We start from the raw sequence: 15,675 nt of genomic DNA on the forward strand, positions 1-15,675 counted from the left end.
GGTGGGGTCTTGCCTGAGAGTACCTTTCCCTTTATTCCAATGCAGATTTTTCTCTCTCTTTAATCTCCTTATCTCTTTCACCTAAGCCTTGGGTGAAACATTAAATTCCATACCTCTCTTTTTCTCTTCAAACTATAAGTTTTATATTTCTTTTTGCCCCCATTTGCTTTCCTTCATTGTAGACCTGCCTAACTCTCATTAATAATAACCATGCCTCAGATTCAATATTAGGCTGCCTTGAAGTGTCCCCCACCAAAGAAATTAGTCTATTATATTTCATTTTAGCCTCAGGTAAGTTCTCAGATCAGCTCTACTCCATAGCTGTTGTCCCTGGAAGTCATGCCATGGTCCTGTCGTCTGCAATATGCAGGACATCTCCACAGACTACACCTTCACTAAGGGCCTCCTGGACTCTCCTCAGGGACTCTGATCCCGTCACATGATGCCAAGTCTTAGCTCTCCCCATGACACTTCTTCACTGCAACTAAGGCTGCAAAGTCACCAATGGCCTTACCTAGTGAGCCTTTGCTGCTCTCCATGACTTGTTTGTGCTTTCAAACCCAGTACCACATGGGAGTCTTCAACACTTTACATTTGGCTGTCAGTGTGGGATGCAGCCTTGGCCCCAGTGGACGGCAGCATCCTAACTCTGAAGAAATATTAGAGGGCAGAAGATTTCACCTCAGTAATGCCTTTCTTTCTTTCTTTCTTTCTTTCTTTCTTTCTTTCTTTCTTTCTTTCTCTCTCTCTCTCTCTCTCTCTCTCTCTCTCTCTTTCTTTCTTTCTGTCCTTCCTTCTTTGTTTTTGGGGTTTGTTTGTTTGTTTGACACAGGGTTTCTGTGTAGCCTTGGATGTCCTGGAACTCACTTTGTAGACCAGGCTGGCCTTAAACTCATAGAGATCCTCCTGCCTCTGCTTCCCAAGTGATAGAATTAAAGGTGTGTGCTACCAATACCCACCTAATGCTGTTCTTTCCCCCCCCCCCCACTGCAACAGAGTTTCCCTGTGTAGCCTTGGCTTTCCTGGACTCACTTTGTAGATCACACTGGCCTGGAAGTCACAGAGGTCCAACTGTCTCGGCTGCCCTGAGTGCTGGGATCACAGGTGTGTGCCACCATGCCTGGTTGCTGTTCTCTTCTTAATCTGGTCTAATTTGTCATCTCTAGCTAACCAGGGCCACTTATCCCAACAGAGCAAAGGTTTCACTGTAGTGGTGCTGGTTAATCAGAGCTGTTTCTTCAGAAGCTAAGTAACACATGGATTCAAGATGGCTAATTGCAGTTGTCCACTTGACTTCATTTGGAATCAACTAAAACTGAGACTCTTGAGCACTCCAGTGGGATCATCTCCATCAGATCATTTGAGGACAGAAGACCCATCCTTAAGCCAGTCCACACCTCCTGGTGGCAGTCCACATAAACGGACATAAAAGAGAAACTGCTTTTTGTCTGCTTGTCCTCACCACCACTGGAAAATTGATCTATCCCATTGTCTCCTGTATTAAATCCAGTGTCTTCAGGATTCCAACACAGACTGAAAGACAGCAGCTTCTCAAGAGTCCTCCAGGACGCCACCACCAGACAGGACTACAGATAAAGACACAGCTACAGAATTCATGGCCTTTTCATTGTGAGGCAGCTGTTGTCGGACTATAGTGGAGACTTAAGTAGGTAAGGGCCCCACGCATGTGTGTGAATGCTTGGCCCATAGGGAGTGGCACTATTGTAGAAGGAAAAACCTACTACACTCTTACTATTAGGAGTTATGACCTTGTTGGAGCAGGTGTGGCTTTGTTGGAGGAAGTGTGTCAGAGTGGAGGTGGGCTTTGAGGTCTCCTGTGCTCAAGCTATGCACAGGGTGACACACAGTCTCCTTGCTGCCTGTAGAGCTCTCAGCTGCTTCTCTAGTGCCATATCTGCCTGCACGCCACCACCATTTTCCCACCATGAAGATAATGGGCTAAACTGAAACTGTAAGACAGCCCCAATTAAACGTTTCCCTTTATTAGAGTTGCATGGTCTTCCGCACAGCAATAAAACCCTAACCAAGACAACTATCCAGACCATATTCTGTAAACCAGTCTGATACATTCCTTATCATAGATTCATTCTATCTGGTGTGTTCCTTTACAATAGTGAGGACCAGTTATAGTATTTATATTTTCTTTTTGCTTTTGTTTCGTTTTCTTTCTGTTTTTTGAGATATGATCTCACTATGTAGCCTTGGCTGGCCTAGAACTCACTATGTAGACCAGGCTGGCCTCAAACTCTAAGAGATCTGTCTGCCTCTGCTTTCCAAGTACTGGATTAAAAACTCACTATGTAGTCTTGACTGGCCTAGAACTCACCATCTAGACCAGGCTGCCCTTGAATTCCTAAAGAACAGGTCTGCCTCTGCCTCTCAAGTTCTGAGTTTAAAGTGCCTAGCTCAGGATTTTTAGTTTTATTCATACCCTCTGGTGGTTTGAATAAAAATGGCCTCCATAGGCCCACAGGAAGGGGAACAATTAGGAGGTGTGACCTTGTTGTGTGATGTTTTTGTAGGAAGTGTGTCACTAAGGGTAGGCTTTGAGGTCTCAGATGCTCAAGTCTGGGCAGTGTGTGACTGCGGATCTGGATGCAGAACTCTTAGCTACCTCTGTAGCACCATGTCTGCCTTCATGCTTCCCAGCATGCTGACAATGGAATAAACCTCTGAACTGTAAAGCAGCCCCAGTTAAATGCCTTCCTTTGTAAGAGTTGTTGTGGGTTATGCTGTCTCTTCACCACATTAGAAACCCTCCTAATACATACTGTCTCTAGGAAAAGGATAAAGCTAAATCACCTTCAAACTGTAACAGAGAAGTAGGGCTTAGTGCCACAGGCCTTCGATGTGGATCTCTGTGAAGGCCAGCCTGATCCTCATAATGAGTTCCTGACCACCGAAGACCACATAGTGAGATCTTGTCCCTGTTTAAAAAAAAAAAAAGAATTATTGGGAAAGCCAAGCCTGGTTGGCTTGGAAATATGAAAATGCTGTTCTTAGGAAGAGATTTCCAATCACATTAGCAAGCATTTAAATACTTAGATTTTTGTCAACACTGAAAATCAAAGATTCGAGAGACGTATTATTGATGCCAGTGCTATGAGCTCTTTACAGATTTCACTTTCCAACCCTGCAAAATTGTCACTTCTTTATTGTAGTCAAAACAGAAAAATCACAATCTGTATACAATGTACTTTCTTTTCTTCTCCCCTCCCTTCCCCTCCCCTCCCCTCCCCTTTTCTTTCTCTTTTCTCTTCTTTTTTTTTTTATTTTTTTATTTTTCCTACGTAAAAAAATATGGAACGCTTCACGAATTTGTGTGTCATCCTTGTGCAGGGGCCATGCTAATCTTCTCTGTATCGTTCCAATTTTAGTATATGTGCTGCCGAAGCGAAGCCTTTTCTTTCTCTTTTTTCTTCTCTTTTTGAGACAGGGGCTCACTAAGTAGGTCTGATGTCCTGGAAATCTCAATGCCAGTCTTGGCCTCCCAAGTGGTGGGAGTAAAGGCATTTACCACCATTCTGGGCCTTCAATTTACTTCTCATTATCATTACATCGTGCCGTTTATCAACAGATAGTTTTCCATTCAGTTGACTTTAAAATCTTGGAAATTAATAGATGTTAAATATCTTGCCACTAGACAGACTTTGGGGAAAGCTTTCCCTGAAAGTCTGAAAGTGCTCTCTATTCCACTCTTTTTAAGATACTCAGACAAGATAGTAGTGGTACTGTGCTTGCCTAGTGTGTATCTTAGCGTCAAGCTTCAACACGGCAAAATAAATTAAAGGGAAGGTGACTACGAAGAGCTACTTTTTATGGTAATAGAAGATGAGTCGTGTTGAAATAAATTGAAGGAATCGAAACCTAGCTCATGATCAAGTTTCTCTCTTGTGACTGCCCACCGGCATGAACTACACTTCCCATCATGCACCGCGGCTCTCTTTGGCACATTATTTCTTCTCATTTCCGTCCGTGCTGCCAGAGGTTACTGGACTTTGTAGTTCACAAGGACTTCTATTTTCTCGCGTGCCTAGCTAGGTTGCTGTGACTCTGGTGAAACTATACGGCATTATCATATTATTGATATAGGTTAATAGTATAACCTACCGGCGTCCATTCACTATTAGGTCTATACGAATTTCACGCGCTACCTTCACCCGGGAAGTGGAAGTGACGCATTTCCGGTGTGATGGCGGCGCGGTGGAGCTTTAGGTAATTACGGAACTCTGGAGACCCAGGAGAGAGTAGGAGCCAGAGTGGGGGTCGGCGGGTTGCTGAGTCTCGTGGAGAGGGCAGGGGCATGCGAGGGGACGCTGGCCCGGTGCGCCTCGCTTTCCGCGCGGGGCTGCGTGTCTTCACCGCGACATGCGGCGAGCGGTCGCGGCCTGGCGCCGGGAGCGGGCCGTGCTCCGAGTGGGCCTCGGTCGGGGTTGTCGCGGGTGGACGCCTGTCCCGGGAGCTCCCCGGCTCGCGTCCCCGCAGTCCTTGTTGCGGAGGTCCCCGCTGCTCCCGGTGCAGTGCTTCAGGCACGCGTCTCTAGCGGCTTTCGAATCCGCGGGTCTTTGTCAGTCGGCTTCCCGGGACTGGTCCCAATAAACTGTGCTGATAACGCTTTTGCCCCCTTCCAGCGCGATATCCCAGGGGCTAACTCTATTACATTTTCATTTATGGGTTTTTGTTTTCATTGATTTGACTGAACCTTTGTCGTGTTTCGCCTTAGTTCTCCATGTGTCGCATTGTGTGTGTGTTTCCGCCTGACTCTAAATGTTCCAGCTACTAACTCCCAAACATGGGTTTGCAGCCCCTGTCCCTGGCGAGCAGCAGGCTCCACAGCACACTTTCGCAAACAGCGCTGTACCAGCGCTAAGTGCAAGACTCTTAATACATTATAGCCACTCACTTTTTGTTGTTGTTGTTTGGGGCAGAGGTATTTGTAGAAGCAAGAATTTAGTTATTTAAGTCGCTGGAGAGGTGGCCCAGCGGTTAAGAGCGCTTGGTGCTCCTGCAGAGGACCTGGGTTCATATCCAAGCGCCTACATATTGGCTCACAACAATTTGTAGTCTCATTTTCAGGGAATCCGGTAGCCTCTCGTACCAGCCACTTGGGCTTTGCACATATGTACGTGAAGGCGAAACATACATATGAAACATACATATGAAAGGGAGCTATATTTTCTGTTAATTATGCACTGTATTTAGACTGCTTTTTGTTTTGTTTTTCCACACAGTGTAGTCTTGGCTGTCTTGGAACTTACATTGTAGAGCAGGCTGGCCTCAAACTCAGAGGTCTGTCTCTGACTCTCAAGTGCTGGGATTAAAAGCATACCACCACCGCCCAGACTGCATTTTAATACCTAGTTTATTCCTAACTTACTCGTGACTGGCCCAGTCCAGTCATACTCAGTCTGGGAATAAACTAGTTCCAGAAAGAAGTGATAAATATAGTTGATTGGAACTAAAGTTTTTGAGGGTTGTTCTGTCAAATTTCTCTTCCGTGTTAAGTCTGAGATTACTACAGACACTGGCCAGCTTGAGTGTGGTGGGCCTGGCTCTGGCAGATCGTGCCCCTCTCCCCAGTTCCCCCTGCCTTGCTGAAAACCATTAGATTATATTCCTAAGGCTACCCCGAAAAGTCTATTCCCTTATTTGGCCTGACAAGGTCCAGCAATCAAAGTATTGAAGTCCATCAATCAAGAGCCTCCTTTGGCTTACCTCATTAGCACGCTTAGTTAAAAATAAATGCCTCATCCTAACACAGGTTTTTCCTTTACCTTTATAAGCCTCATTTTCCTATGTGCTGTGTCTTCGTCTTTTCCATCCAGAGATAGTCCTCTTTGACCCGTTCTGGGACAAATACCCTCCTCCCTCTCCCTTGTTCCCTTCCCTTCCCCCTCGTGCTCTTCTCCCGTCTTTGTCTCCTATTCCCTGTCCCTTTCGCCTCTGGAGCAAGTAAATCTCCTTTGTGCTGAGAACATGGACTTGGGGTATCTTGAGCTGACAGTGAGGTTCGCTACAATTACTAACATGGGACGGTGATGGATCATGAAGGCCTCTAGTATGGGCTTCAGTAAACAGGTTTGTTAACACATCTCCAGGTGAACATGGGAAGCGACAGCTTAGTGCTTACCACAGCACAAACTTTGAACGCAGTTTTTTAAAAAAAGTTAGCACATAGGCAGGGGAGTGGGTTTAAACAAGCCTTTGCCTTTTGTGCCATGTTAGTAAAACCTGGTGAACAGAAAGCAGGAAAGAAAGCTTCCTCTTTTTAGTAAAAGCTTCAGCATTTAAAGAATTAATTACCTAATATGAGAGACCCAGAATTAACTGATGGTTAATCTACTTTCAAGCACAACTTGGTAGTGGCTTTAAGCAGGCAAAGTTCAGTACTTCCCCTCTGGAAACTTATCCCGTGAGTGCTCTGAATCAGTTTATGAGGGTAGCTTCCTTCTAGACCAGAGCTTCTGTGCTGGGTGGTGATGCTAGGTGTCTAGAGGCTACCTGGTAAATTTCTCTATGGCGAGTTCCTTTTAGCCACAGTATGCTTAGAAAGGTTATTTCAGTCCATCTGTGCAAGTTAGCAGACTTAATTAGCAAAGCTGAGGACCAGATTTGATTTTGAGTTGGGGAGGACACAAAGTAGTTTGAAGATAAGATGAAGGCCTATGCTGCATGGCTGTGTTTGTACCATCAGGGTCCAGTTTTCTCTTAACACCTGAAAGGGCACAGCATCTCATAGTGCTGTCTTGATATAGATGATGACAGACAGCTTGGTGGCTCCAAGAATAAGGGGCAGAGGAGTGTTCTCTGTATGTTGTCAAAATAACTTGGGTCCTTTGTGGCTCCTTCCAATTTTAAAACTTAATTTCAGAATTGGAACTTGTTAAGTATCTGATACTGTCCTAGAATACACACATATAATATATATGTACACATATATACACACATATATGTATGTATGTTTGTGTCTGTGTGAGATATATATATATACACACACACATAACAGTAATATCTAATATCTAATGTAGCAAATATTTTCTTCATTTGTTCAAGCTTGTATTTGTGCAGAAAAGTCTCTGGGACTATAACAACTGAAAAAATATACAAGAGTACAGGACTGTAATGGAAGTTTTGGTTTCTTTGTAAACTCAGCTGTGCTGTGTAAATATATTTTTGTTTTAATCCCATGTTTGGGATTTTAGTTGGAGCTGTAGTTTGTTCACAGCTGATAGTTATCTCATGTAGGGGATTAAGGCCCTGAAGGGTGAAGCAGTTTGCAGAAATGGACAGCGTGGTGGTTTGGAGCAGACAGATGGAGAGAAAGGCATCATGGGGTGCAGCACTTTGCTGCTGGTATATCCAAGATCCATCTGCCCTAAACAGCTGGGAGAAGTAAAGGGGTCTACATTCCCTCTCCCTACTAACCTTCTTTCTCCTATGTAGGATTGGGAAGTTGGAAGGGAAGTATAGGACCCCCAAAACGAAGCTACAGCAGTTATAGTCTTTCTGGTAAAAACACTGGCAGTGATATATAGTGTATATAGCAGTGACTAAGGCTTTCAAAGATGCGATGTATCCATAAAAAGCCTTTCATGATTAACTTCATGGTCTCTTGTGGTCCATGTCACTTATGTTCGTTTTTCTTTTCTTTCCTTCCTTTTTTTTTTTTTTTTTTTTTTTTGGCAGGGTTTATCTGTGTAGCTTGGTTGTCCTGGGTTCACTTTTTAGACCAGGTTAGCCTCGAACTCACAGAGATCCACCTGTCTCTGTCTCCAGAGTGCTGGGATTACAGGTGTACAGCCCTGCACCTAGTTTATATGTTTATGTTCATTCCCTATATGCTCCTGTAAAAGGAACTTTTATTCTCCTGAGCTAATTGTTGTCTGCGAGGCTTACTGCCTCTGTCTGCTAACTGAGGCCTAGTCCTGGAAGCTTCTATCCTCCATACAATCTACCCTAGGCTTAGAATGTTTTTAGCCTCTGAGATTGCTTACTAAACTTACCCTTTCTTGTTCTTTTTTTGAGCTCTGTGCTGGCTGGTTCAATCAACTGTTCTAGCTTTCACTCTTTTTCCCAGCTGAATTATTCAGTTTGACTTCTCCTTTTCAACCCCAGAATTGCTCTGCTTGGCCTTAAACTAACTCCAGCAATCTTTTCTAATCTGGCTCCTTCTCATTCTCTGGCTCATTTTGCCTTTCTCTCTGTAAAACTCTCCCAGTAAAACTGCCTCTTCTTGTCTCTCATCATTTCCTTAGCTTCCCTTTCCTTTCTCTTCTCCTGAGAGTCGGGCATATCCTATTCTGTCAATTCTTTCTCTGATTCATCATTGTTTCTGCCACGCAGTTAGACATCACTTTTAAACATGGGTGCTCCCTTCTACAAACTAACTTTACCTTCATTGTTAGGGATTAAAGGTGTGTACCACCACACCTGGACCTAAGCTTCTCTTTTCCTGAAACTTGGTCTATACCAGGCTGCCCTTGAAAACTCAGATCTCCTTGCCTCTGCCTCCTGGATTAAAGTCGTGTTTGTAGTCCAGATGGATCACACAGACCTAGAAGGTCTTTGGATGTGATCTCTTTCCAGAACAGTCATGTTTTGGATGAAAATTCCTCTACATGCTGCCTTTACTTGAATTACTTGAAGTCACAGTTTTGTTTGTTTCAGATGTCTCTGAGCCTGTAGCATGTGGGTCCCTGTTGAAAATGACCTCTTCCTCTTTCTGTATGGATGTAATTCCTACTTGTCCATGAGGACCTCAGCCCCTCTTACTTTTGTACACCCCAAACTTTCTCTGTTACAGCAGCAGTGTTTGTGGAATAGCTGCAGCATCTAGATACCTCCTCACCTTAAGGATAAAAACATCCACTTTTGGTGACTTGTGTGCTGTGTAATGTCAATATTACCTCCCTAGCCACTGCCACTGTTTTTAGCAGAAACACTAACTGTTGTGGCTTCATTGTTTTGGGGTCCTGTACTCTTGTGTATTTTTCAGTTGTTATAGCCTCAAAGAGACTCTTCTGCACAAATACAAGCTTGAACAAATGAAGTAAACATTTGACATAGTTAGAAGTACTAAAGTGTCTTATTGGAAGGCATGTATTATGGGGGAGGAGGGGCCTCTCTTTAAATGTAAGGTTTTTTTGTTTGTTTGTTTCTTTGTTTTGTCTTTGTTATCATGAAAATGGGTAGAAACTCAGGTTAAATCAGTAGATCAAGAGAAACTGCAATGACACCCTTTGCTCAGTGAATGAGATGCCAGGCTACAGAATGAAGTTAAGCCCTGTTCCAGGCCACTTAAACCATAAATCAGGGATATATGGGAAAGTAAGCCAAGAGATAGACTTAGGAGAATGGATCTAATTCCAGCTCTATGATTCAGAGGATGGTAGCAAGGAGGTGCCCCCTTAGGCTCTGTTCTGCTCAGTAGCAGAAAGGCTGATACTGAGAAATTATTTTCTGTTAAAATACTATAAAGTGAAACACTGTAGGAACAGAAACAAAGGTTCTGTTTTTAAAGCATTTAAGGACTTCTGGGAAGTGTGGGGTAATATTGCACACGTCCTAATGGAATGTGTGCTTGATTTCAAAACCCGATTTCCCCCATGGGCAGCTTTATAGATACTTAAAAGGATCCTTTTGCCCTCCATAAATGGAATGCCAAGTTTAATTTGCATAGGGGACTTATACTTTAGAAATTCTTACATCCTGTGCGAAAAGACTGAGAAAACTTGTCAAACCCAATCTGCCTTTGAAATGAAACTGAAGTGTCCCATTAGAAACTGAAGTTCCCTAAATGGAAACTTCCACCAGCCTCCTGTATACAGAGGCAGAGAAAGGGTGAAACAGCAGATTTTTTTCTTCTCCTAGGAGAATGAATAAAATCAAGACTTAATGACTGATTGGGAATAAAGAAAAAAAGAATTGCCACTTGGGAACATTTACAGGAGACAAGCTAGAGGAAAAACTGGCTTGAGATGGAAAGAAGGAAATGAGCTCCAGTTTGTACTGCCTTCTTTTGGAAGCCCATCAGACCCACATAGAAGTTTCTTCTCAATGACTGGAGTTCCATAGAGACACTTGGGCTAGATTGAAGTGTCAGCTGACACTGTGCGATGGAGATGCTCTTCAGACAGAGTACAGGGAGAAAAAGGCCAATGATAGTCACTTGTTCTTGTAACACGTGTCAAAAGCTTCCAGTGTTAAGATGATAGTAATGAACAAAAGAATCTATGAGCAACAGTTACAGTATAACTTATAGTTAAAGTATAAATTAGAGGCAGAGCAGGAGGCAGAGGAAGAGCTGATGGGTGATGTATAAGCTGAGGACTGAAAACTTGGAAGGGAAGTGGGGTGGCTCAGCAGTACCAGGCATGTAGCAGTGTCTGGTCAAATAGGGAGTTCTTTCTGGATTTTACAACAGTTCATTTATAACCCTGATCGATGCTGAGAAGGTAGGTAGGGATGGAAAGCCACGTACAGTGGGGAAGAGGAGTTAGTGATGTTAAGAATAAGGGACAAGTTTAGACCAATAAAAACCATCTCAGCTGTGTAGGGAGAGAGAAAGTAGGACCAGAGGACAGGATCAAAGGAAATTGTCCGTAAGTGTCATAATTTGTTTTTAAATGTACCTCTAAGTTCAACATGAAGATTTTTTTTTTTTAATTATTATTTAAAACCTAAAATGGAAACCAGTCATGTAAATCAGTGACTGGCTAGTATTTTGAAATAAAAATGGTCAGATTCCAGTTCTTGGAATCTGTAGATTCTTATAGATAATATGCCTTGGTAAAAAGGAACACATTCACAGATCATAGATCACCAAAACTTTTTAAAAAGTGAAGTGGTTGTATCATTTACTCCTTAACTTGTTTCACTACTTAAATGTGGACTAGCTTCATAATGTAAGACCTGAAGGCAGATGATACTTCCTCCCAGTTGATGATATATAATGCTCAGTACAATTTTAACTTGAAGCGCTTTTTTTGCACATAGAATCGGAGACCAGATCAAATGTTTGTCGCCGCCTCAGACAGAGGCAGGATCTTGACCTGTCTGCTCAGCATCCTGTAGGGAACGTGGGGTTGAGTTCAGGTGCAGACACAGGACAGGTATCTGATGGTTAGCAACTTGGAAGCACTGGTGGTCTGCGTGTCCTTGCACAGACGTTGGCATCAGACCCCTTTTGACATGTGTGATTTTTCATAGTTTAGAAATGAAATAGAGTCCAAGGTGTATTAAGCATTTTCCCTTTGGGGTCTAGGTCAACATTTTCTAATCAGATATATTAATCTTTCAAGAAGAGCACCAACTCATGATGGCGCATGCCAGGTTTTGGTGTTAAATGATTTGTCACATCTGTAGCAAAATTCTTTGTGATGAAGTCAATTCAAATCATTTCCTTTTCAGCATGTCCTGGGATAAGTCTCTTAGGGGTGTGTGTGTGTGTGTGTGTGTGTGTGTGTGTGTTACTGTTACTGTGGCTAGTCTTCCTCTCATTTCCTACTTGGAAAGGGAAAGCACATTCCAGAGAATCCTGTTGTACTGCCTTGACCTTTAGAACCAGCTGCAGATTGCTCTGAAAGTTTGAGTATTGTTTAATATTACCATTTCCCCATCAGGCAACCTGGATTTTTTTCATTTATTTATGTATTTATTTATACATGTTTAATTTTCTCATTAATTTATTTTCTTATTCACTTTATATCCTAATCAAAGACTCCTCCCTCTTCTCCTCTTGGTCCCACCCTTCCACCTTCTTTCTCTGTTTACCCCTCCCCTTCTCAGGAAAGGAGAACTGCCCCTCCCCCCAGCCCACTCCAGCACATCAAGTCCCATCAGCACTAAGCATATCCTCTTCCATTGATGCCAGACAAGACAGCCCAGCTCGGGGAAAGTGATCCAAAAGCAGGCAATGGAGTACATGTCAGAGACAGCCCCCGCTCCAATTGTTAGGGGACCCTATGGTGACCACACTGCACATTTGCTACATATTATAGGGGTCCTAGGTCCAGTCCATATGTGCTCTTTGGTTGGTAGTTAGTCTCTTTGAGCCCCCATGGACCTACGTTAGATTAGGCTGATATTGATTACCATTTCCCTATCAGGCAACTTGGATTTTTTTTTAAAAAACAGAATATTTAATGGTGCTAGAAGTACTGTGCTAAGAGGACAGTGAAGTCTGGCCATCGTCCTCATGTTCTGAAGGTTTGATGTAATTGACAGATATGTAATTTTAGAGGTTTTGGTTCACAGTTTGAAGTGTATCTTAGGAATGCTACTACAAACCTACATACTTGCTTTCTGGTGTTGCTGGACTGGGAAAATAGGCATTATGGTAAAGTACCATTCCCAGGAGTGCTGCATCTTCTGTTGTAAAATACCCTCTTTACTCAGAGAAGCAGATGTGCTTTTGCTGAATTGCTTACTTGTGACAAGGCAAGGAATTTAATAATTCATCACAGAGTCCACATAGTGGTGCTGGGAAGAGCAGTGAGAGCTTTAAATTCTATATAGATTGCTCTCGTTACAGGAATTTCCTGTTAGTCTAAGTGTGAGGCTTGCGCATGCTGAGCTCAACCTTCCTCAGGCGCGCTCTGTACCCATCTGGACAGTGGTTGGACTTTGTGTGCCTCTCCTTACTACAGCAGCCATCTACAGCGTTACCAGCTTTGCTCTTTACATTTTGAGACATGAAAATAGAAGACTATAGGGGAGTGTCTGAAAGTTCTTGCTCATGAATGTTGAAAAGTACAAACAGAAAGGACAACATTAATTAGAAAGAAAACTCATTAAAATTAAATAAATAAAGCATTTGGAAGGAAAACACATAAAAGATTGCTTTTAGTGTGGAGAGGCAGGGGAAAAAAGCCATGTTTAAGAAGTCAATAGATGGGGAAAGATGGAAGCACCTGGAGGGGACAGGACCCTCACAAGAAGACCAACAAAACAACTAACCCAGTCCCATGGGGGCTTTCAGAGACATCACCTAAGGAGTATGCATGGTCTGGACCTAGGGCCCTGCACCTATGTGGCCAGTGGGCAGCTGGGTCGCCTGGCAAGTGGAGGGGTGGGGTGCTGTTTCTAAGATGGACTCTTCTTTTTGATCACTTCCCCCCTGACAGGACTGCTTTGCCTGGCCTTGGGATGAAGATATGCGCAGTCCTGATATGACTTGATATGAGGGGGACCCTTTCCTGGGGCGGGGGGGGGGGAGAGTGGAAGGGGGAACCCTTGGGATGTAAGGTAAATTGAAAATTTTAAAAATTAATAATTTTAAAAAAATCAAAGACAAACTTCCTTTAAAAAGTCAATAGAGTCACAGAGGAAAGTGCTAGCTTTGGCACAGTGGAGGCAAGTGATTGGTTTACTTCTGTCATGTCTGCGTGGTACATCCTAGGGATGCTGATTAAGGATTCCTTATTGATGTTCAGAAAGAAGTATTACTAACATCATAGTCTTCTAATCTGGAGGTGGACCCGTTTTGGGATAAGAACGTTTCCTAAACTTTCTGTTCTATAATTTGCCAGTGTGGCATCAGTGTACGAATGTTGGCATTTTTGTTGAGGTTCACTATTAGATGATGTGGGCATAAGGTAAATCTCGCTTTAAATTTTAGGTATGCTCTTTACTAACTATAATTAAGGAATTTTCTCAACATTAGCCCAACTCACTTCTGTTAAACTAAATTAAAAACAGCAAACACATTTTTGCCATCCCTCTTGGTTGCCCACCCGAATAAGCTAAGACCATGTTGCTAAAGATGCCACATACCTTGATAGCAAGACGCAGAGAAAACTAGTTGGAAGTGAAGCTGGAAACTTCCTCCCTGCCGACTGGCTTTCAGAGGGCTGGAACACGTCGTACAGGTTGCTGAGGGAGGAAAGAGACTTCTCATGTGAACCCTACAGACTTCAATACCAACCTGTCAGGCAGGAAGTGGACACTCGTGTATTAGTGACACTGCTCACTACTGGCATGGGTTTGACCAACTTTCAGATTGATTTGAGGCCGTTCCCCAGGAGACTCATGCATGAAAGTGTAAACCCAGTCAGATACAGCCTTAGTGGGGAGCTTACTCAGCAGGTAAGCTGGTAGTGTGTGACTGCTCTAAATATAACTATAGGTAAATGCTACTGTCTTAGTTAGGGTTACTGTGCTGTGATGAAGCACCAAGACCAAAAGCAGCTCACTAAGGAGTTTATTTGGCTCACACGTCCTGAATCAGTCCACTGAGGGAAGCCAAGGCAGGAGCTGGTGCAGAGGCTGAGGAGTAGTGCTACTTACTGGCTCGCTTCTCGTGGCTTGGTTATTCTGCTTTCTTGTAGAATAAAGGACCACCAGCCCAGGGATGGCCCCAGCCATGATGGGTTGCACCAGCTCCTATCAATCAGTAATTCTGAAATGTTCTGTAACTGTATGGACTCTGTATGTCCACCCCGGCTCTGAGTGATGGCACGGAGACTTTTATTTATTCATGAAAGCTTTTGGCCGTAGTTTACTGTCGTTCCTAACTAGCTTGTATAGCCTGTGTTTGGACTGTTCTGCCACGTGGTTCTTTACCTTTTTTTTATTTTCATAAGTCTGACTTTCTCCATGTCTCCTAGGCGAATCCTTTCATTCCTCTTTCCCAGAGTTTCCCAAAAGACTTGTGTAGTCTCTCCTGTCTCAGCTATTGGCCATGCAGCTCTTTATGTAACCACTCAGAAGGTGATGGAGAACAATGTTTACAAAAGATTGAGACAGGTGGTGTTTAACCATACCAAAGGCCTTGTCTGTGTTGAGCTCTCTGCTGGGACAGAAACGAGCACTTGAGTATGCGAGGACAGCCTTCACACAGTGCACAAGAGCATCGCTCCAGCAGTGGCCCAGATGCCTGCCTACACCTGATCTTACGGAGGCACTTTCTCAGTTGAGGTTTCTTCTCTTAGATGACACGCGCTTGTGTTAAGTTGACGTAGAAACTAGCCAGAACATCTTCTCTTGGTTAAAGATTGTCCAGTAAATAGGGGGCAAAAGCAGAGCCTCCCAGCTTCTAAAGGTACTGAAAATAAGTGATTCTTGAGTGTTGAACCCTAAATAAAGCATTCATACATCCCCTATAAGACTCCGGGTATCTTGAAAGAGGAGGCAGAAAGAACGGGAGATCTGGGAGATAGGCAGGACTGTGAAATGCCACTTCTGGTGCGACACAGCCTAGCACGGTTCCCAGTCGCATTCACTTACTTTAGTACCAACTACAGCTCTTGGTGCTCCCTGTGTTTATGATTCTTAGACTTTTCTGTTTCTTTTATTTTTGTGACTTCGTTACCTCACACCATAAACTATGTAATTTATTATGTATACTATGTTCTGTCTGCACGCCAGAAGAGGGCATCAGATCCCATTGTAGATGGTTATGAGCCACTGTATGGTTGCTGGGAATTGAACTCAGGACCTCTGGAAGAGTAGCCAGAAGAAGTGCCCTTAACCTCTGAACCATCTTTCCAGCCCCTTGTTTTATTAATATATATATATATATATATATATATTTTTTTTTTTTTTTTAAATACAGTACTTGGTGATATAAGCATACGTTTCTCTTGTTGAAGCATTTTAATCACAGTGTTTTAAGAACTCTGTTGTTAAGTTAACTTTGGTCCTGTTGAAATAAGC

The 15,675-nt window shown here is 43.2% G+C and overlaps 1 protein-coding gene and 1 non-coding gene across 2 annotated transcripts in view; one reads left to right on the forward strand and one right to left on the reverse strand.

Moving 5' to 3' along the window:
• Positions 1-3,315: 3,315 nt before the first annotated feature.
• Positions 3,316-3,418, reverse strand: LOC132656170 (U6 spliceosomal RNA). Its single transcript, XR_009594093.1, has one exon. It is a non-coding gene; the product is annotated as a U6 spliceosomal RNA (small nuclear RNA).
• Positions 3,419-4,102: 684 nt separating this feature from the next.
• The window catches only part of Cwc22 (CWC22 spliceosome associated protein homolog), a 48,679-nt gene continuing 37,106 nt past the window's right edge, over positions 4,103-15,675 (forward strand). The window contains exon 1 of the mRNA XM_021647152.2: positions 4,103-4,236. The gene's annotated coding sequence lies outside the window, so the exon portion shown is untranslated. The remainder of the gene's footprint in view (positions 4,237-15,675) is intronic.

Source organism: Meriones unguiculatus, chromosome 8, assembly GCF_030254825.1.
Source record: "Meriones unguiculatus strain TT.TT164.6M chromosome 8, Bangor_MerUng_6.1, whole genome shotgun sequence".
NCBI lineage: Eukaryota > Metazoa > Chordata > Mammalia > Rodentia > Muridae > Meriones > Meriones unguiculatus.